The sequence below is a fragment of the Stenella coeruleoalba genome (genome assembly GCF_951394435.1).
Source record: "Stenella coeruleoalba genome assembly, chromosome: 3".
Taxonomy (NCBI): domain Eukaryota; kingdom Metazoa; phylum Chordata; class Mammalia; order Artiodactyla; family Delphinidae; genus Stenella; species Stenella coeruleoalba.
Window position 1 is genome coordinate 171,466,220 of NC_137148.1, and position 21,479 is coordinate 171,487,698.

Sequence of the window (21,479 nt, forward strand, 5' to 3'; positions counted from 1 at the left end):
GTGGGGTGTGGAGATCTGAGGGCCGGGGGTTAGGCAGTGTTAGAGCTTGTGGTCATGTTTTTTTGTCCATTTTGGGGACCACCTTTGTTTAAAGGCTTTGGGGGCGGGGGCCTGCCTTTGAGTAGACCATGGTATATCTCTAAGTTTAGCCACTTGGGGCTGCTAAGTTAGTTGGAAATTTTACAAGAGTCCATGTGCCAGAGCCCATGACCGAACAGACTGGGCGGTGAAATGGGTACCTTGATCTGAATCCATGATGCCTGGTGGGCCGAAAGGGACGGGCACATACCTGGTCAAGAAGGAGATTACAGCATTTCTGGAGGGAGTGGCCAGCAGAAGTCCAGGGGAGGAATCAATGACAGTGGTTGAATACCCACTACCTCTAGCAGAGGGTGGCAGCAGCCTGATAAAATCTATTTCTCACCAGAAGGTAGGGTCTGTCACCCGGGGTGTATGCATGTGCCTACCTGGGAGGCTTCCAGAATTTTGTTTGAGAGCAGAGGGGGCAACTATCTACCACCACTTAGGCTTCCCCGTGGACCCACTGTGTTAGCAGGTGTGCATCTCTGGAGGAATAGCTGTGTCTGGACCTGTGTCACAGCTCACGTCGGGCTCTGGAACAGGTCTCCTTCTGGTGTTGGCATGTGTACGCAGAGCCACGAGTATCCATCATCAGTGTGTGTGTTGCCATCTCTTTCCAAGTGGAGGTGCCCCAAGGAGGCCATTGTCCAGACCAGACTGTGAGCCCATTGGCTGCTGCTCGGGAGTCAGTGAAAATCTGTGTCCTTGGGGGTCTCGTTTTGATGGCCAGTGGTAGAGCCAGGCACACCACCATCAACTCTGCCAGGCAAGCCCTCCTAGATGGGGGATATGCCACCAGCAGGAAAGCACGGCACAGCTGTCCAGCAGGCGGCCTTGTGTACAGGGGTGGTGCTTCTGTCAGTGAAGAACACCAGCTCTCTTTCCGTGTCAGACAGTTGGTCCCAAGGGGCTTCGCAACTGTTAGGCCGACACTAACTGTATCTTCATGTCAGAGGGCAAGGGGCTGAGCATGGGGGAAGCCACATCCTCCTGTATTCGGGAAAGGCCCTTGACATCAGGTATAGCCCTTTCCTTAAGGTGTAATTTCCATTTCAGCAGTGAGGCCTGCTGACGGAAAATCAAATAACAGTCAAGTTAAGAAAAAAGAAAAGAGAATTTTATTCGAGTCAAACTGAGGATTATAACCCAGGAAACATTCTCAGAAAGTCTGAAAACGGCTCCATTGATCAGGAGTCAGAGATGCAGTTTTATACATTTTTGAGACAAATTATGTCTCATATTGACAGGTTAGCACTGTGTACATAGCTCAATCCACAAGTTGGGGTTTTTTTCCCCTTAATATTGCATGTACAGACAAGCCTTTGGTCAGTGTGACCCCCTGTACCCTTGTATGAGATGAAAAAGAGATATATTAGTCATAGAATTACAATATTGAAATGCTGGCGTCTAAAGAAAGAGTCATGTTTTTCTCAAAGGTTGATTTCATCCTGCTGCTTTGAGGAGAGCCGGTTAATGTATCCTATAGATATGCACATTGAACACTGGGAAAAGCTTGTCACAAAGGGAGCATGTCATTTGTTTTCTTTCTTAGTTTGATTGTCCTGCCATAAAATATTTATGATTTCCCTCATCATCTTCCCCCTTTAGATCATAAATCTTTTGATAGAAAGCATTAGATGATCAACTGTTTGGTCCTTTGGTGCCGAGGTGGTTGCTTACCTGCCTCCGATTCATCATGTCCCTCCATGCTGGGTCTCGAGAGCCCGGTCCTGTTTTTTTCTTTTGGGGGGAGGGGGATGCGCTAGTAGGATGCTTGGCAAGGACTGGTAGCCAATTCTAGGGTGTCCAATAGGACTGAGGCCAGTTGTACTTTATGTGCACTGTGTATGTCCATTACCTTATACAGAATTATAGAAATGATCAGCAGTTTCAATTTGTTTAAGCATCATTATATATTTTATCATAGTAATTTAATGCAGTAATCATAGAAATACACTGATGAAGGCAAGTTTTATAGATTATACATTTGATCAGTCATCTCAGTTTGTTGTACAATCATTGTAGGTGTGCTTTTGGCCGTAGACTTAGAACAAGCAGGGATACATGTCGTGAGTAATTTGATAGCCAGGAAAAGAATGGCAGTGCATAGAATAACAATTGTCTGTAAAGCAAGAGGAAAATGTTGCCTAGTCCTGAGGGTAGCTGACTAAAAAGGTCACTTAAAGCAGGGGTCCCCAACCCTTGGGACGCGGACCACTACCAGTCCTCGGCCTGTTAGGAACCGGGCCGCACAGCAGGAGGTGAGTGGCACCTGCCACCCCCCATTACTTGCATCACTGCCTGAACCATACCTCCCTGCCCCCGCCCCGGTCCATGGAAAAACTGTCTTCCATGAAACCGGTCCCTGGTGCCAAAAAGACTGGGGACCGCTGACTTAAAGGATCACTCTTTCTTACATCTTGTAACCATTTTGCTCTTCGGAAAATTTTACCCGGGCATGTCTCAACCTCTGGAGGTGTTAACCTAAGTGCAACACGTGTGGCCAATAGCACAAACACCTCCCTGTTTGGGCAGTAGGAGATCTAGGGCAATTCCGTTATCTCACACAACTTGGGCTAAGGAATCTAAGCATTTCTGCTGTGCTGCAGTGCTTCTTGGGAGTTTCTTCAACCATCTGACCAATGGTGGATGATAGGTTTCTAAACGCATCCCTGTTCACATATACTCCTGCGCTAGGAACCAAGATTCCGAAAAGACTTTGCCACCAGGTTTCTTTGGTATCCTCCTCTCGTGGATCTCCTGACTCTGTAATGGGGAGAAAAAGGAGGTCCATCTCTCTTTTTGGATAGACAATGGGGTAACATAACGTCCCGCCTTCTACTTGCCAGCTCTTCACACATTTATGTGCATACCCTTGGGAAGGTGGGTCCGTTCCAATACCATATATGAAGACAAAACCTGGGGGAGCACAAGTGACTCCTCCCAGAGGGCTTTTGTTGATGGCTTCGTTAACTGGAAGTTCTCGTAACACAGTATTAAACCGTGGGCCATTTCTTTTGCAGACTTTCCAAAAGCTATCCGTATGATACTGGAGGTGGGGGAGTTGCTGGCATACGTGACTTGTATCTTTCTCTTTAAGACCTCTGTTAATTAAGTACGGGACACGGGGACTTCCCCGGCGGTCCAGTGGCTACGACTCCGTGCTTCCACTGCAGGGGGCTCGGGTCTGATCCCTGGTCGGGGAACTAAGATCCCGCAAGCTGTGCGGCACGGCCAAAAAAAAGTAAGCGACAGAGTGAGGAGGGCCTAGGGTGAGTTGTGTGCCATCTCTAAGAACCGAAGATAGTGTCAGTCAAGGGACGGACATATTAGCGTTTTGGAGAATTTGAACCTGAAAAGTTAGGCCAGAGGGAGGTGTGTCTGAGTAAGTGGTACCATTAGAAACATCTGAAAAGTCAGTGGCAGGAATTACAAGGGGTTTAATCGGCCTTGTACTGACAGATTAATGTGATGACAGCAATCAGTTAACCTCCCCCAGTACCTATACTTTGTGATAGTTTTACTAAAGAGTTTTCCTTCCACCCTAAACACTGGCCTAAGAACACAGCTAGAAACAGAACAGTAACTTTCCATTTCTTTTTCTATTTTTTGGCTGTGCCGCGCGGCATGCGGGATCTTAGTTCCCTGATCAGGGATGGAACCCGTGACCCCTGCAGGGAAGGCGGGGTGTCTTAACCACTGGGCCGCCAGGGAAGTCCCATAACTTTCCATTTTGATGGAGAGAGGCGGTTTCTTACAGGTCTGGTCTGGACTCTTGGGGTGGCTGTCTACCACTGCTGTCGTGTTCCTCTCATCCTGGTCTGATGGAGCCTCTCTTAGTGCAAGTGGGGTGTCACAAATAGGGGCTGCAGTCCATTCAGGAGGGGAGGCCCTTCTGAGGTGAGAGACGTGACTCCAAGAGATTAGTCCTTTAAGTTTTGCCCCCCCAGGGATTTGTTAAGAGTAGCTGGTATGGTCCTTTCCAACGTGGTTGTAGAGAGTCCCTTTTTTGACGTCTTTTCCAATATCTCCAGGCTGTAACCCGTGACCCTTAATAAGGTCGTCGTCTCCCAGGAGCTCACTGTGGAAGGAAATCAGTTACTAATTTTTCATTTTCTTTAAGCACTTTGATGAGTCCCTGACAGTAATGTAGAATGTGACCTTGAAGCAGCGCTGGTTCATACGTACCTTCATCTAAAGGCACAGGTCGCCGCCCAGTAATTATTTCAAAGAGAGACAACTGATGTTTACCAAAGCGGGTAGAGCTAAGGTTGAGGAGTTACCAAGGGAAGAGCTTTTGGCCGTGGAAGATGAAAAGCCTCTGAAAATTTAGCCAATTGTGTTTTAATAGTGCTCTTGGGTCCCTTCTACTACCACTGAGGATTGAGGTGATAGGTGCAGTGAAAATGTTGCATTAGCGGCCGAATCTTACCAGTGGAGTTAATAATCTGTCCAGTAAAATGGGTTCCCTGGTCGCTATGCAACTCAGAAGGAATGCCCCAAAGTGGAATTATTTTTTTCCCAACAGTAATTTGCCTACTGTGAAGGCTACCGGCCTACTGTGAAGGCTACCGGCCTTCTGCAAGGAAATGCCTCCACCCAGTGTGAAAACATGCAGACCGTGACCAGGATGCATTTATAGCCTTCAGAGGAAGGCACGTGGATGGAGTCCAGCTGCCAAACCTACAAGGGCTCCTCAGGGAGGGGGAAGTGGCCTTGCGAGCCATGAAGGGGTTTACCAGGATTACATGTAGGACAGATACAACATAGGTCATAAACCTTCGTAAGAGGCCAAGCGACTCACAGAATAGTGTTGAGTATGATGGGAACTTAAGAGAGAATGAACTGAGTGAGAAACACAGCCAGAGGAGACCCCATGAGAAGTCCTTCAGTAGCTTTGCATAAAGAGGGCAGTCGCCGAAATAGCTCTCATACAGGGTGGGAGCTCTTGGCGACTATAACATCCTGTGGTCACAGTGCCTCTGAGTTGAATACACCCAGGGCGTGTCCTCTGTCTTCAGGCGCAAAGAGGGAAAATGGTAGTTTATAGTTAGGATGGGCCAGAGCTGGAGCCCGGGCTAGTGTAGGTTCCAGGGCATTTATAGCTTTCTCTCCTTCTGTTCATTCATTCAATTGGGTCTGGCTGATCAGTTTTTTTTTTTTTTTTAAGTATTTTTAAAATTAATTGTTTTGGCCATGCCCCGCAGCATGTGGGATCTTAGTTCCCCGACTAGGGATCAAACCCGTGCCCCCTGCAGTGGAAGCGTGGAGTCTTAAGCACCGGACGGCCAGGGAAGTCCCTCTGGCTGATGAGACTTGAGTAACGCATAGAGGTTATTAGGCCACGAGGGAGAAACTCGGTACCCAATTCCTGCAATACCCAGTTAGACCTAGAAATCCTCTCCACTGTTTCTTTCTCTGGGGGAGTGAGAAAGCTAGGATTCCCTTAATCCTTTCAGAATCAATCAACAATCCTTCCTTAGATATTAAATGACCTAATTATCGCACAGTTGGTGAGCAGAATTGTAGTTTGTCTTTGGACACTTTATGCCTCTTGACACTAATTGTTGCAGCAAGTGGATAGTGTCTCTTGGCAATCCTGTCCAGTTCTAGAACACAAAAGTATACGTACTGAATCAGAGCAGAGTCATTAGGAAAGTGTACATCAGCCAAATCGGCCTGAAGTATTTGAGAAAAAGTAGGGCTTTCAGTATAGCCTTGTGGCATAACTGTCCAAGTAGGTTGGCCATCTTCCCATGTAAAGGTGAAGAGGTAGGTATTGACTTTCTTTTCTACTGGAATACTCAAGAATGCGCTCCGTAGGTCAACTACTGGGAAATAACAGGTGTCTGATGGGATGGCTGAGAGCAGTGTGGGAGGATTAGGGACGACAGGGTGGCAGGGAATCACAAGAGTACTTAGAGCTCTGGTCCTGAACCAACCTCCAGGCCTTTCCATTTGGTTTCTTACTGGTAAAATGGGAGTATCGCAGGGACTAGTGCAAGGAATTGTAAGTCTTTTCTTTAGGAATTCCTGAATAATAGGTCTCATTCCTTTTAATGCCTCTGGTCTGCGTGGCTATTGTCGGATATTAGGTAGAGGCTTGGAATTATCCGTAGTTACCTTAACAGGAGTAGCCATTTAAACTTTCCCAATATCTGAGGAAGAAGAGGACCATAATTCCTTAGGCACTTGTAATAGCAAATCATTTTACTTTTTTACTGAAGCATAGTGGATTTACAGTGTTGCGCCAGTCTCTGCTGCACAGCAAAGTGACTCAGTTTTACACGTACATCTTCTTGAAATATTCTTTTCCATTCTGGTTTATCCCAGGAGATTGGATATGGTTCCCTGTGCTCGGTTCCCTGAGCTCTACAGTAGAACCTTGTCGTTTATCCATTCTAAATGTAATAGTTTGCACCTACCAACCCTGAACTCCCGTCCCTCTCCCTTCTCCCCCCACCCTTGGCAACCACAAGTCTGTTCTCTATGTCTGTGAGTGTGTATCTGTTTTGTAGATACGTTCATTTTTGCCATATTTAATTTCCACACTTAAGTGATAGGGTATTTGTCTCTCTCTCTGACTTACTCCACTTAGCATGATAATCTCTAGTTGCATCCATGTTGCTGCAAATGGCATTAACTCGTTCTTTTTTATGGCTAATATTCCATTGTATAAATGTACCCCATCTTCTTTATCCATTCCTCTGTGGACATTTAGGTTGTTTCCATGTCTTGGCTGTTGTGAATAGTGCTGCTGTGAGCGTTAGGGTACATGTATCTTTTTGAATTATAATTTTGTCTGGATATATGCCCAGGACTGGGATTGCTGGATCATATGGTAACTCTAGTTTTCTGAGGAATCTCCATACTGTTCTCCATAGTGGCTGCACCAACTTACATTCCCACCAACAGTGTAGGAGGGTTCCCTCTTGTCCACACCCTCTCCAGCATTTGTTATCTGTAGACTTTAATGATGGCCATTCTGACCTGTGTGAGGTGGTAGCTCACTGTAGTTTTGATTTGCACTTTTCTAATAACTAGTGATGTTGAGCATCTTTTCTCAGGCCTATTGGCCATTTGTGTCTTCTTTGGAGAAACGTCTATTAAGGTCTTCTGCCCATTTTTCGATTGGGTTTTTTTGTTGTTGAGTTGTATGAGCTGTTTGTATTGGGTTGGCCAATAAGATATTATGGAAAAATCCAAACTTTGGCCCACCGAATATATTTTGGAAATTAAGCCCTTGTCAGTCACATCATTTGCAGATATTTTCTCCTATTCCGTAGGTTGTCTTTTAGGTTTTCTTTTGTTTATGGTTTCCTTTGCTGTGCAAAAGCTTGTAAGTTTTCGTTTCTATTGCCTTGGGAGACTGACTTAAGGGAACATTGGTACAGTTTATGTCAGAATGTTTTGCCTATGCTCTTCTAGGAGTTTCATGGTGTCATGTCTTATGTTTAAGTCTTTAAGCCATTGTGAGGTTATTTTTGTGCATGGTGTGAGGGTGTGTTCTAACTCCATTGATTTACATGCAGCTGTCCTGTAACAGCAAATCATTAATTTCCTCTTGATTTCTCTGAATTTTGATTTTCATAACCATTCACTTTTCAGTAATTATGTTCTCAGCATCTACAGCTTCTAAGTCTAAAAGCATTTCACCTACAGGTGAAAAGGCAATCTGGGCATTATATGCCTCTAAAAGGTCTCATCCCATCAGATGAATTGGAGTACATTCACCAAAAGGAATACATGTCCTCCTGTGACAGTTCCTAGCTGAACAATTATTGGTTCTGATTTAAAAACCTGCACAGGAAAGTTTGAAACCCCTACCATGAGAATCGATTGTTTACCCCGAGCGAGAGGGCAGTGAGTAAGGGTCGGGTTAAGGACAGAGAGTGGAGGAGCCCCCGTGTCCACAGGGCCTTAGAAGTTTCCCCTCTGATAGTTATTTCAGTCTCCCCTAAGGTATTTGTGAGGAGGAGGGGGAAAATGCCCTCTCGTAATCCTCAGAGCACCTCTCTTCCTTTTTAATTTTACCTTGTTCCAAGTCTCGCTTGAATTTGTGGCAATCCCTTTTAAAATGTACATGTTTTTTGCAATTTCCAAGCCTGGCTGGAATTTGGGCAGGTGAGTTTTGGACGGCCGCCAAACTGCTGTAGCTGCAGTCATAATCTTGGCTTTTTCCTTCTCTCCTCTCCATAAGGTTTTAGAAAGCTCATCAGCAGTAGTGACAAGGGCATTAGTACGCATAGTAGCCCAATCAAGTTCATGTCTTTTAACCAGGTGTACCTCATCTAATCCTTCTAGAAAACTACCTTCTAGAAAAATAGAATGTAATACTGAATCATTCTGATGGTTTACAAAACTCTCTGGATCCATGCCAGAGTGTTGTTTGAATGTTTTTTCAAATCTTTCAAAATAATCAAATAGTTTCTCTTGGCCTCTGTTTACACTGATGGATCTTTGCCCAATCTGTTTTCTTTTCTTTTTTATTTATTTGGCTGTGTTGGGTCTTCGTTGTGGCATGCAGGATCTTTCAGTTGCTGCACGTGGGATCTAGTTCCCTGACCAGGGGTCGAACCTGGGCCCCCTGCATTGGGAGCGTGGAGTCTTAGCCACTGGACCACCAGGGAAGTCCCATGCTCCATCTGTTTTCTGTGGGAAGATTTTTGGAATAGCCTGATATAAGTTGTGGGCAACTTCTCTACATTTCTGGCGATCTGTAGCCTCACACTTCTGAAAATCCTCCATAGGTGCTTTCCAAATTATGTCTTAGAGCCATTCTGTTGCTTTACTTTCAGAGACTAGTCAATGTACGAGCTGGTACAAGTGTGAATATCCAGGCTTGTAAGTTCTTACTGTAAGATCAAATTCCTTAGCAAAAGCTAAAGGGTCTTTGTAAGGGATCTGGAAAATCCTTAGTCAAGTTCCTAGGTTTTGTCCTAGTCCAGGGGCTGTAGATAGAGCAGGTTCCCCCTCTGCTCAGGGCTTCTCCTTAAACTTGGTGTTGCTTTCATTTTCTATCTCACATTCAATATATTTTTCTTTTGGTGTTGGAGGAGGGAGAACAGGAAGGGCAGGGCAGAGCAGGGCAACTCAGAAAGAAGAGAACATAAAGAAGCTGGAGACGGAGGTTGAGGCTTTCTCTAATTCAGCCACCACCGTTTCTAATCATTTTTGGTTTGTTTCTTACAATGAAGCCATTTTATTATTTCCTCACTTGTGAGGATTCCAGGTCCCAATTAGAATATGCCTCCCTATATACACTACCGAATGTAAAATAGATCGTTAGTGGGAAGCAGCCGCATAGCACAGGGAGATCTGCTTGGTGCAGCTCGGTGCTTTGTGACCACCTAGAGGGGTGGGGTAGGGAGGGTGGGACGGAGACGCAAGGGCGAGGGGATATGGGGACATGTGCATGCATATGGTGGATTCGCTTTGGTGTACAACAGAAACTAACACAGCATCGTGAAGCAATTATATACTCCAATAAAGATGTATGCTTTTTCTAATTAAACGTGCAAATAAACCAATGTAGGTAAATCAAAAGTACCCCATTTTGGCCATTTCAGGGACAAGTTATCTTTGGTCAGGTTTTCCCATTTGGTTAAATACTTGCAAGTATCAGTTCCATGGGCATCATACATAAACTCAGCTGGTGTTAGCACAGGTGGCTGTCTGTCCAGGAGCTATTCAGCTTTCAAGGCACGGTTTCCCACTGTTAATTTTGCTAGCCTGATTCAGATATGAGACATGATCTGAACAGTTTTCTAAGGGCAGTGCGATGGATCAGATGTGTGCGGCTTCTGAGTCTAGCTCGTCAGGGAGTAGCCCTTGGGTCGGTTTGACTCTGTTAAGTGCCTCGGTTTCTCCTCCTGACAGCCTAAAACTGCCGTGGGTGCTCGGGGCATCGGGGGATCAGCCTTTATTATGCCCCCCGTGGTGAGCAGAACTGACCTAATGGTTGCAGCGGGATCCCCTGTGGGACTGGTACACATCATGAGGCTCTATCCTCAGACAACAAAAAATAAAATTAAGAAAAGTGGAAGCAAGTTGAGGTTGTGAGTCTTCTTCAATTATTGGGGCCAAGTAAAACCTGTTGGCGGGATCCTGGACAGCTAAATAGGAGCCTTGAGATGTCAGTATCATGTCTGTAATACTGGGGATGGGAACCTTTGTGGCAGGAGCTGTGCGTCTGTTTCAACAGCACTGGCAGAGCGGGCTGTCACAGGATGACCCCTCTCTGATGATGGGCTGAAGGCCCCCTGCACATCACTCCAGGTGATACAGATACCAATTCATGTTGCTGGTGGCACTGCAGGTGGTGCTTGGCCTGGTTCCCAGTTCCTATTCCCTGAGGTCAGTTGCAAGCATGACTCCATCCATCCTGCAAGCATGACTCCATCCATCCTGTTTGTGATGCCAGTTTTTTCTTTGTTGTTTATTTACTTATTTAATTTTGTGCGTGGGCTTTCTCTAGTTGCGACGAGCGGGGGCCACGCCTCCTTGCGGTGCGCGGGCTTCCCATTGCAGTGGCTTCTCTTCATATTCATAACTTTGAATGTGTTATCCCATTACCTGTAACCTCCCTGATTTCAGCTGAAAAGCCAGCTCATGGTCTTACAGTGGTTCGCTTTTAGGGGACAAGGTGTTTTTCTTGCTGCTTTCAAGCTTTTCTCCTTGTCTTTGACTTTCACCATGTTCACTGTGACGTATCTGTGTGTGGAACACTTGCAGTTTATTCTTCAGAGTCCATTGGACACCTCTATATGTAGTTTGGTGATTTTCAATAACTTTAGCACGTTTTCAGCCAGCACGTCTTTGAGTATTTGTCCTCTTCTTTCTCTCCTGCTGCCATCACCCGGTATTGGTGCACTAAACGCTGCCCCACATTTCTCTGAGGCTCTTCCACCTTCATTCATATTATTCTCTCTGTTCTTCAGATTGTACCATCAGTCAGTGTTCAAGTTCACTAATTCTTTCCTCTGCCAGTTTCAATTGACTGTGAAGCTCCTCTAGTGAATTACTTCTTATCATATTGTGGGGTGTCAGGGGTGTCCAAGACCAGCCCCAGGTCTGGGGATTCACTACAGAGCTCACAGGAGCACCTGTTTCAGAAAAGCAGTTATACACAGTTTATATTACAGGGAAAGGACATGTATTTAAATTAGTGAATTAGTACTTAGGGCAGAATCCAGGAGAAACTAGGCTCAGAGTTTGTTATCCTCAGTGGAGTTGCATGGGCAGAGCTTAATTTGCGACAACAGGTATGAAATATTACTGCTAACAGGAGAGCTCACCCTAACCTTGGAGTTGCGAGCCTGGGTTGTTTTGTTTTCCTTTTTGTTTTTACTATTTTTGGCTGTGTTGGATCTTTGTTGCTGTTCACAGGCTTTCCCTAGTTGCGGTGAGCAGGAGCTACTCTTTGTTGTGCTGCACAGGCTTCTCATCACTGTGGCTTCTCTCGTTGCGGAGCACAGGCTCTAGGCACGCAAGCTTCAGTAGTTGTGGTGCTCAGGCTTAGTTGCTTCAAAGCATGTGGGATGTTCCTGGACCAGGGCTTGAACCCATGTCACCTGCATTGGCAGGCGGATTCTTAACCACTGTGCCAACAGAGAAGTCACCCACTCTCACCACTTTTATTCAACAGTTTTGGAAGTCCTAGCCATGGCAATCAGAGAATAAAAAGAAATAATAGGAATCCAACTTGGAAAAGAAGTAAAACTCACTGCAGATGAGATGATACTATATGTAGAAAATTGTAAAGATGCTACCAGAAAACTACTAGAGCTCATCAATGAATCTGGTAAAGTTGCAGGATACAAAAAATTGAGATACAAATTTGAGAGATCTGTTGCATTTCTGTATGCTAACAACGAAAGATCAGAAAGAGAAATTAAGGAATCTTTACTACCGCATCAAAAAGAATAAACTTACCTAAGGAGGCAAAAGACCCGTACTCCGAAAACTATAAGAAGTCAAAGATGACACAAACAGAAAGGTATACCATGTTTTTGGGTTGAAAGAATCAATATTTTCAAAATGACTATAACTACCCAAGGCAATCTATAGATTCAGTGCAATCCCTATCAAATCACCAATGTCATTCACAGAACTAGAACAAAAAAATTTTAAAATTCGGATGGAGACACAAAAGACCCCAAATAGACAAAGCAATCTTGAGAAAGAATATCAGAGCTGGAGGAATCGGGCTCCCTGACTTCATACTATACTACAAACATGATGAAAACAGTACGGAACTGGCACAAAAGAACAGAAATATAGATCAATGGAACAGGATAGAAAGCCCAGAAGTAAACCCATGCACTATGGCCAAGTAATCTAAGAAAAGGATGCAAGAATATACAATGGCCAGTCTCTTCAACAAGTGGTGCTGGGAAAACTGGACTTCTACACATAACACCATGTACAAAATAAACTCAAAATGGATTAAAGACCTAAACATAGGAAGAACACTCTTTCACATAAATTGCAGCAATATCTTTTTTGATCTGTCTCCTAGAGTAATGGAAATAAAAACAAAAATAAACAAATGGAACCTTAATTAAACTCAAAAGCTTTTGCACAGCAAAGGAAACCATAAAGAAATGAAAAGACAACCCACAGAAGGGGAGAAAATATTTGCAAATGATGCTAGAGACAAGGGATTAATCTCCAAAATCTACAAACAGCCCATGCAACTAAATATCAAAAAAAAAACAAACACCCAATCAAAAAATGGGCAGAAGACCTAAAAAGACATTTCTCCAAAGAAGACACAAATGGCCAACAGGCATATGAAAAGATGCTCAACATCACCAATTATTAGAGAAATGCAAATCAAAACTGCAAAGAGATACCACCTTACACCAGTCAGAATGGCCATCATCAAAAAGTCTACACGTAATGCTGGAGAGGGTGTGGAGAAAAGGGAACCCTCCTACACTGTTGGTGTCAATGTAAATTTGTACAGCCACTATGGAGAACAGTATGGAGGTTCCTTAAAAAACTTAAAATAGAGCTACCAGCAATCCCACTCCTGGGTATATATCTGGAGAAACATGGTTCGAAAGGATACATGCACCCCAATGTTCACTGCAGCACTGTTTCACTGTTTACAATAGCCAAGACATGAAAGGCAACCTAAATGTCTGTCAGAGGAATGGATAAAGAAGATGTGGTGCATATATACAATGGAGTATTACTCGGCCATTAAAAAGAAATAATGCCATTTGCAGCAACATGGATGGACCTGGAGATTATCATACTAAGTGATACTAAGTGAAGTAAGTCAGAGAAAGGCATATCATATGATATCACTTACATGAGGAATCTTTAAATAAAAAAATGATACAAGTGAACTTATTTACAAAACAAATACACAGACTTAGAAAACAAACGTATGGTTACCAAAGGGGAAAGATGTAGGGGGAGGGATATATTGGGAGTTTGGGATTGACATATACACACTACTATATTTAAAATAGGACCTACTGTACTACTGTATAGCACAGGACACTCTGCTCAATATTCTGTAATAACCTAAATGGGAAAATAATTTGAAAAATAGATACATGTATAAGTACACCTGAAAGTAACACAATATTGTTAACCAACTATATATACCCCAATATTTTTTGCAGAAGGAGAAACCCATCATAAAATTCAAATTAGAATCTCAAGGGGTCTTGAAAAGCCGAAACAATATTGATAAAGAAGAATAAAACTGGACAACTCCTATATCCTGATTTCAAAGCTACAGTACTCAAAACAGTGTGGTACTGGTATAAAGACAGATGTATAGACCAAGGGAATAGAGTGAAAAGACCATCCAATGGGGGAGAGGACAGCATTTTCAATTAACTCTGGGGGGCTTGGGCCTGGGCCAAGGCTCTGGCCGCAGGCAGGGAGAAGCCTGCAGCTGGCAGGGGCAGGCGTGCGCTGGGGCTCAGTGTGCAGGCCCAGCCCCGGGAGGGGCCCAGCTTACTCCACCCCTGGCCAGGAAATGACTCAAAAAACTGTTCGTGATGTGGGGAAGAGAGGTCCCCGTTGGGGCTGGGCGGCCAAGGAGCCATGCCTACCTGGGGGGCTGGCTCCCCATCCCATGACCGTTTTGCGGTGTCTGCAGAGGCCGAGGACAAGGTGCAAGAACAGCAACCCCATGTGGAGCGCATCTTCAGGGTGGGGATGAGCGTCCTCCCGAAGGACTGTCCTGAGAACCCTCACATCTGGCTGCAGCTGGAGGGCCCCAAGGAGAACGCCAGCAGAGCCAAGGAGTACCTGAAGGGTCTCTGCAGCCCAGAGCTACAGAATGCAATTCACTACTCACCCAAACTGCACTGCGTCTTTCTGGGAGCCCAGGGCTTCTTCCTTGATTGTCTGACTTGGAGCACATCAGCCCACCTGGTGCCAGGGGCGCCCGGCTCGCTGATGGTCAGCGGCCTGACCAAGGCCTTTGTCATGGTCCTGGAGGAGCTGGTGGAGCAGCTGAGCTGGGACTTTCGGCTGGGGCCATCCCCTGGAGCCTCTCAGTGCGCTGGAGAGCTGAGAGAATTCTCTTCTCTGCTGCAGTCCCGGGGGGATGCCCACACAGAGGCCCTGCTGCAGCTGCCCCTTGCTGTCCAGGAAGAACTGCTGAGCCTGGTTCAAGAGGCATCCCGGGGGCAGGGGCCCCAAGCATTCCCGTCCTAGGAGTGGGGAAGCCCAGGTCTGCTGGGTGCTCAGCACCAGGGAGTCAGGAGTCCCCTGAGTGATGGCAGGGGTGGCAGGAGTCGAGGGGAGAGAGACATGCTATGGGGAAGGAGGGGACAAGCACGGTGGTCCCAGGGAGATGGATTTGGGGTAGAAGGAGTGGCCCGGGGAAGAGGCCTGGGAGAGACAAGTGGCCTTCAGGCCACAGGAGGAGGAGGAGAGGCAGGGCAGGCAGTGCCTCTGAAAGGGAAGGCTCTGGGGAAGGAGGGGGTGCCTCAGGAGAGAGGAAGGTTCTGGGTCCAGGGCGAACCTCCTGGCACCCAGGGCCCCTTCAGAAGGCAGCCCAACCCCAGGGAGCCTCTCTCCTGCAGCAGCTCCATAATGGGGAAGCCTCACCTCCAAGAGTGTGCAGCCCCCCACCAGCGCCTGAACCCCCTTGGCACTGCGGAGATGGAGGGGACACAGGAGACTGGGCAGACAAGCGGCAGGTCGTGGCTCAAGGTAGGTCATGGTTCAAGGTCGGGGGTCTCCGTGGAAACGAGGCACCTGGGGGGGGTAATTTGGTGACTGGCACGCAGCGTTTCCAGGAGGCCCTCCAGGACCCTTTCACCCTGTGCCTTGCCAATGTGCCACACAAGCCAGACCTCCGCCATATTGTCATCGATGGCAGCGTGGCCATGGTGCATGGCCTCCAGCCGGGGCATTGCCATTGCTGTGCAGTACTTCTGGGACCGTGGCCACCGCGACATAACTGTCTTTGTGCCTCAGTGGCATTTCAGTAGGGACTCCAAGGTGTCAGAGAGGGTCACTTCCTGCACAAGCTGTATTCCCTCAGCCTGCTCTCCCTCACTCCCTCCTGGGTCTTGGATGGCAAGAGGATCTCTTCCTATGACGACAGGTTCATGGTGAAGCTGGCTGAAGAGACCAATGGGATCATCGGGACCTGGCAGAGGAGTCTGAGAAGTGGATGGCAATCATTAGAGCGCCTGCTGCCCCTCACCTTCGTGGGAAACCATGGTGCCTGATGACCCACTGAGGCGAAATGGCCCTACACTGGATGAGTTCCTGAAGAAGCCGGTCAGGGCACAGCGGTCTTCTAAGGCGCAGCATTCTGCCAGGGGCTTCACAGAACACAGTCAGCAGCAGCGGGGGAGAAAAGAAGAGGAAAAAGGCAGTGGTGGCATTCGGAAGATGCAGGAGCCAGAGCGGCTCCGGCACCAGCTGCTGGGTGTTTTGGACTTCATCCTGCGGCGGGAGCCGTACTGCCGGGACGTCAACCAGCTCTCTGAGGCCCTGCTCAGTCTCACCTGTCTGAGTGACTGCCACCCCGTCAGCCCCAGCCTCATCCAGCTCAGCTCATTCTGTGAGGGTCCCTCTGCTGCTCAGACCCTGACCCAGTCTCACCGAGTTGGTGCTTTGTGTCAGGGAAGCACCAAGGAAGCGCATTCGTGTGTGGGGAATGCTCTTGCCTGGGGCACTTTGGGGACAGGTCTGGAAGGTGACCTGATCTCATCTTGAGTCAGGACCTCAACCAGCTCTCAGGAGGTTCTGCTCAGCCTTAACTTCTTAACCTTGCTTTATGCAGGGTTTCTGTAGGGAATGAGGGCTGCTGGGAAGGGTGGGTCACGGAGATGGGGACTGTCGGCCTCTCCTCTATGCTGAGCTGGGGATGGAGGCTAGAGTGGGTGGGAGGGGAACGTAGAACCGGTGGCTAGGAAGCTAAGCCTTCCTCCTCCTGGCTGCTGCTCTGACGGCCAGAGGACAGGACGAGTCCCAGGCCTGGCTGGGCTCCTGGGAGCATCAAAGGGAATGCTGGGCCCTGGAAAGGCTAGTGTTATGGGGTCTGGGTCACAGTGGGGCAGCAGGGATCTGCTGGAGAAGGCAGAGGGAGACTGGGCTTCTGGTCTCAGCTATGCCTGCCTGTGACCTTACAAGTCAGGGGTAAAAAAGCCTGTTGGGAGGAGAGATGAGAACGTGGAGGAAAGCTCCTTGGAGGAAAGGTACTTGGACCAAGCCTCAGGTGTGTCTGTCTGTGGTTGCACAGGCTTCCTAACCAAAACCTCACTTTCAGAGAGCTGAGGGTCTTCTGGCCCCAGGACCTGTGTCCTAGATTTTTTAACACTGCATCCTCAGTATAATATGCCCTATAATGGCTGCGTCCCTTTTAGGCAACCCCCCTGCAAATCCACATACAAAACGGTTAATTAGGGTTTGCAGAAAACTCTCAGGGTTCCTTCCTATCAATGGCAGCTCTCCTGTTGCATTCAGGTGTTTGTTTACAGTTGAACGAATGTGTCAGAAAGTCCGAAGTCCCTGGTTAACGCACTTGCTTGAGCGCTGAGCAGTCAAATAGCTCAAGGACCTAAATGTAAGACCTACAACAATAAAACTCTTGGAAGAAGACAGGACAAAAGTTTTGCAACAATGGATTTGGCAATAATTTCCTGGATATGACACCTGGATATGATACCAAAAGCCCAGGTAACAGAACAAAACAGTAAGGATAAATTGGGCTGCCTGAGATTAAAGTTGTGAATCTAAAGACATTCTCATCAGAGTAAAAAGGCAACACATAGAATGTGAGAAAACATTTGCAAATCATGTATCTGATAAGGGATTAATATCCAGAATATATAAAGAACTCCTGGTGGCAGAAAAAAGGTAGACGGGAAATTGTTACGCTGGCTGTGCACACTTTCATACAAACGGGTCCTTCACAAGACCAAAGAGCAGAGGAAGCACCTGAGCGGTTGTTCCCGTGCCAGCCACCAGGAGAAGCAGCAAGAAAACACTTCCTACATCTGCAATTCAAAATGAAATCCTAAAGAAAAAATCCAGGCTTGAGTTGATCACAACCAATGGCGATAGCTCTGGACTCACCAGGCACTGACCACTCTGTCATCTTTGCCCAAAGTTGAAGGCTGATTCTCAATACCAAGCATCTCAGATGAGAGCCAAAATGAACCAGATGGAGAAAACCCACAAAGAAGTTACAGAACAATTGCAGGCCAAAAACCGAGAGCTCCTGAAGCCAAGCAGCTGCCTTGTCCAAGAACAAGAAGTCAGAGAAGTCAGCAGCTATAACCTCTCCATGAGAAACCACGAGAGACCACAAGAGACCACAAGGACGCTCCTGGCAATAGCAACGGATTCCTGGGTTAGGGTGGCAACCTGGCTGTTCTCTGGGAATTGCAAGCTTTCTTAAGAAATCTCTATTTTACTATAGTTACCCTTCTTTGTGCGATTGCAGTGGGCTGAATGGAAACACCTGCTTTGTGCTGTATTATGACTGCATGCTTGAATGATTTGGGGTTTCAGGCTCGCGCTCTCTCATACTCTCCCTCACTCCCCTCTCTCTATCCCGAACCCTTCTCTCAGTACTACTGTCTCTCTCGTTACTTGTGCGTGTGTGTGATGGTCACTGCAGAATGGTTTTTTGTTTTTGGTCCATCACTGCATCCTGCCACACCCGTGAGCAAACAGTTTGGCATTAATTACATCACTGCCACCCTCTGAACTTTGAAAACTGCCACCTTAAGACTTGGTACCGTGGAAGAGACTTTTTCTCTCCAATAAACCTTTTGCTTCAGGGTATATATACTCTTTGGTTTTTTTCCAGGTATATTATGTATGAACTTTATACTACGTATAGCCAGAGTTTTTAAAAAAACAAACTTTTTCTTGATAAAGGAATAATGATAGCCTAGCTCATTCTTCTTGTAAAAGTGATGCCTCTTAAAAAAAAGTCCTACTCTCTAGCGTTTAGTAAAAGAATCAGATCTTTTCTTTGTTACCTTGGAGTCTTAAAAACTGATGGCTAAGGTGAAACAATTCAATATGTAAGTATGGAGTTAAGTATCTTCTTACATGCTCTTCCAAGAAATCCTCCAAAAGGCACTTAAGGGCAGAAAGAAAGGTTGTCCAGGTTGTACTGGACACTTCTCTCCCCTACCGCTTTCTTGACTGTTTTATGTGACTGATTTTAAATTCTCACACTGCCACCTGTTTTTTAAAAAATACCCTTATATCCGTTGTCATACTGGGCCATTTTCAGGTACTTTTTTTTTTTTTTTTACCTGATTCAAAATGGGATAATATTTGGACTACAGAGCATTCTGGAGGTTAGTCTGAGCTGCTCTAGTAGGGACCATAAGTCTGACTGGGGCAGTGACATCACTCCACCTCTTCCCCACTCCTCCCTACCCAGCCCTGCTTTTAATGGAAATGTGTTGAAAACAGGTGCTTCTCTATCAAAAGCAGCTTGGCCCCAGCCTGAATTTTGTCCTGTTTTCCCTTCAGGCCTTTTCCAGGTGAGAGGATAGATTGGCATTTCTAGCCATTGTCTCAGGTCCTCTATATGATGTTTGTGAAAGGAACTAGAGATGTGTATGTAGTGTGCCATGAAACAGGAAAACCAGCTACCTTGGAATCATTAATGCAGGGGGCGGAACTAGAGTTAGAGGTAATCATAAGGGCAGACGACATTTGTACCTCAGTCTACCAAAAGTGTAGCAGTAAGTTTAACTTGCTAGGCGTTTCCGAGGAGCAAATGCTTCTAATCGGTGAGCATTCTCACAAGGCTCAGCTATGGCCTTAGAAAGGCCCTGTCACAGTCCGATAAATTGTAGCTGGGCCTGTGTGTATTTTTGATTGGACTAGCACAACCAACAGGTGTAATTTAATTAATGGTTACAGGACATGGTACTCCATTATTCCCCCCGGGCTCAAAAAACTATCTCATAGGGGTTTAAACCCCCTTACCCCTTACAAAACTGATCGTCTTTAATATTCACCACCCCCCTACAGTGCTTCGTCCCTAGATCTACGCGCACTTTTTTTTTTAATAAATCAATACTAAATCTGACACAAACCCCATAATGAAATTATACAAATAATTTTCTACTCCACGGGTTAATGTAGCTTAAATTTTTATAAAGCAAGACACTGAAAATGTCTAGATGGGCATTACTGCCCCATCAACACAAAGGTTTGGTCCTAGCCTTTCTATTAGTTCTTAGCAGACTTACACATGCAAGCATCCGCATCCCAGTGAGAACGCCCTTCAAATCATTAAGACTAAAAGGAGCGGGTATCAAGCACGCTACGCTAGTAGCTCATAACGCCTTGCTTAGCCACACCCCCACGGGATACAGCAGTGACAAGAATTAGGCTATGAACGGAAGTTTGACCTAGCCATGCTAACTAGGGTTGGTAAATTTCGTGCCAGCCACCGCGGTCATACGATTGGCCCAAATTAATAGACACCCGGCGTAAAGAGTGTCAAGGAGCAATACAAAAATAAAGTCAAGCCTTAATTAAGCTGTAAAAAGCCATAATCAAAATGAAGTTAAACTACGAAAGTAACTTTATCATAAACTGAGTACACGACAACTAAGACCCAAACTGGGATTAGATACCCCACTATGCTTAGTCGTAAACTTAAATAGTCCTAAAACAAGACTATTCGCCAGAGTACTATCGGCAACAGCCCACAACTCAAAGGACTTGGCGGTGCTTCACATCCTTCTAGAGGAGCCTGTTCTGTAAACGATAAACCCCGATCAACCTCACCAATCCTTGCTACTTCAGTCTATATACCGCCATCTTCAGCAAACCCTAAAAAAGGAACGAAAGCAAGCACAACTATTGCACATAAAAACGTCAGGTCAAGGCGTAACCTATGGATTGGGAAGAAATGGGCTACATTTTCTATAATAAGAACACCCCTTATAACCCACACGAAAGTTTTTATGAAACCCAAAAACTAAAGGAGGATTTAGCAGTAAATTAAGAATAGAATGCTTAATTGAATAAGGCCATGAAGCACGCACACACCGCCCGTCACCCTCCTCAAGTACCGTAGCAAAGCCCCAGATCGCTAACCCATGCTAAGCAAGCGTACAAGAGGAGACAAGTCGTAACAAGGTAAGCATACCGGAAGGTGTGCTTGGATAAACAAGATGTAGCTTAAATAAAGCATCTAGTTTACACCTAGAAGATTTCACAACTTGTGCACATCTTGAACTATATCTAGCCCATACCCCTCCCCATTACTACTACTATAAGTTAATCAAATAAAACATTTACCATACATTTAAAGTATAGGAGATAGAAATTTAAATATCAGTGGCGCTATAGAGAAAGTACTGTAAGGGAAAGATGAAAGAATTATTAAAAGTAGAAAAAAGCAAAGCTTACCCCTTGTACCTTTTGCATAATGACTTAACTAGTAATAATTTAGCAAAGAGATCTTAAGTTAAATTACCCAAAACCAGACGAGCTACTTATAAGCAGTAACTAGAACAAACTCATCTATGTGGCAAAATAGTGAGAAGACTTGTAAGTAGAGGTGAAAAGCCTAACGAGCCTGGTGATAGCTGGTCGTCCAAGAAAGGAATTTCAGTTCAACATTAAACAATACTAAAAACCACAGCAAGTTTCAACGTATGTTTAATTGTTAGTCTAAAAAGGTACAGCTTTTTAGAAATGGATACAACCTTTACTAGAGAGTAATATAAAACTTAAACCATAGTTGGCCTAAAAGCAGCCACCAATTAAGAAAGCGTTCAAGCTCAACAACAAAAATAAGTTTTAATTTCAACAATAAGTAAAATAACTCCTAGCCTGACTACTGGACTAATCTATTTAATTATAGAAGAAATACTGTTAACATGAGTAACAAGAAAAATTTTCTCCTCGAACAAGCTTAT

The 21,479-nt window shown here is 45.7% G+C and overlaps 1 long non-coding RNA gene and 1 pseudogene across 2 annotated transcripts in view; one reads left to right on the forward strand and one right to left on the reverse strand.

The window, feature by feature from the left end:
* Positions 1-227: 227 nt before the first annotated feature.
* LOC307184195 overlaps positions 228-21,479 on the reverse strand; it is a 58,378-nt gene continuing 37,126 nt past the window's right edge. The window contains exon 4 of the long non-coding RNA XR_013827680.1: positions 228-4,162. This is a non-coding gene — a long non-coding RNA (uncharacterized lncRNA). The remainder of the gene's footprint in view (positions 4,163-21,479) is intronic.
* LOC307184194 (protein KHNYN-like) lies at positions 4,154-19,485 on the forward strand (annotated as a pseudogene). Its single transcript, XR_013831741.1, has 2 exons — positions 4,154-5,904; positions 5,961-19,485. The product of XR_013831741.1 is annotated as a protein KHNYN-like (transcript).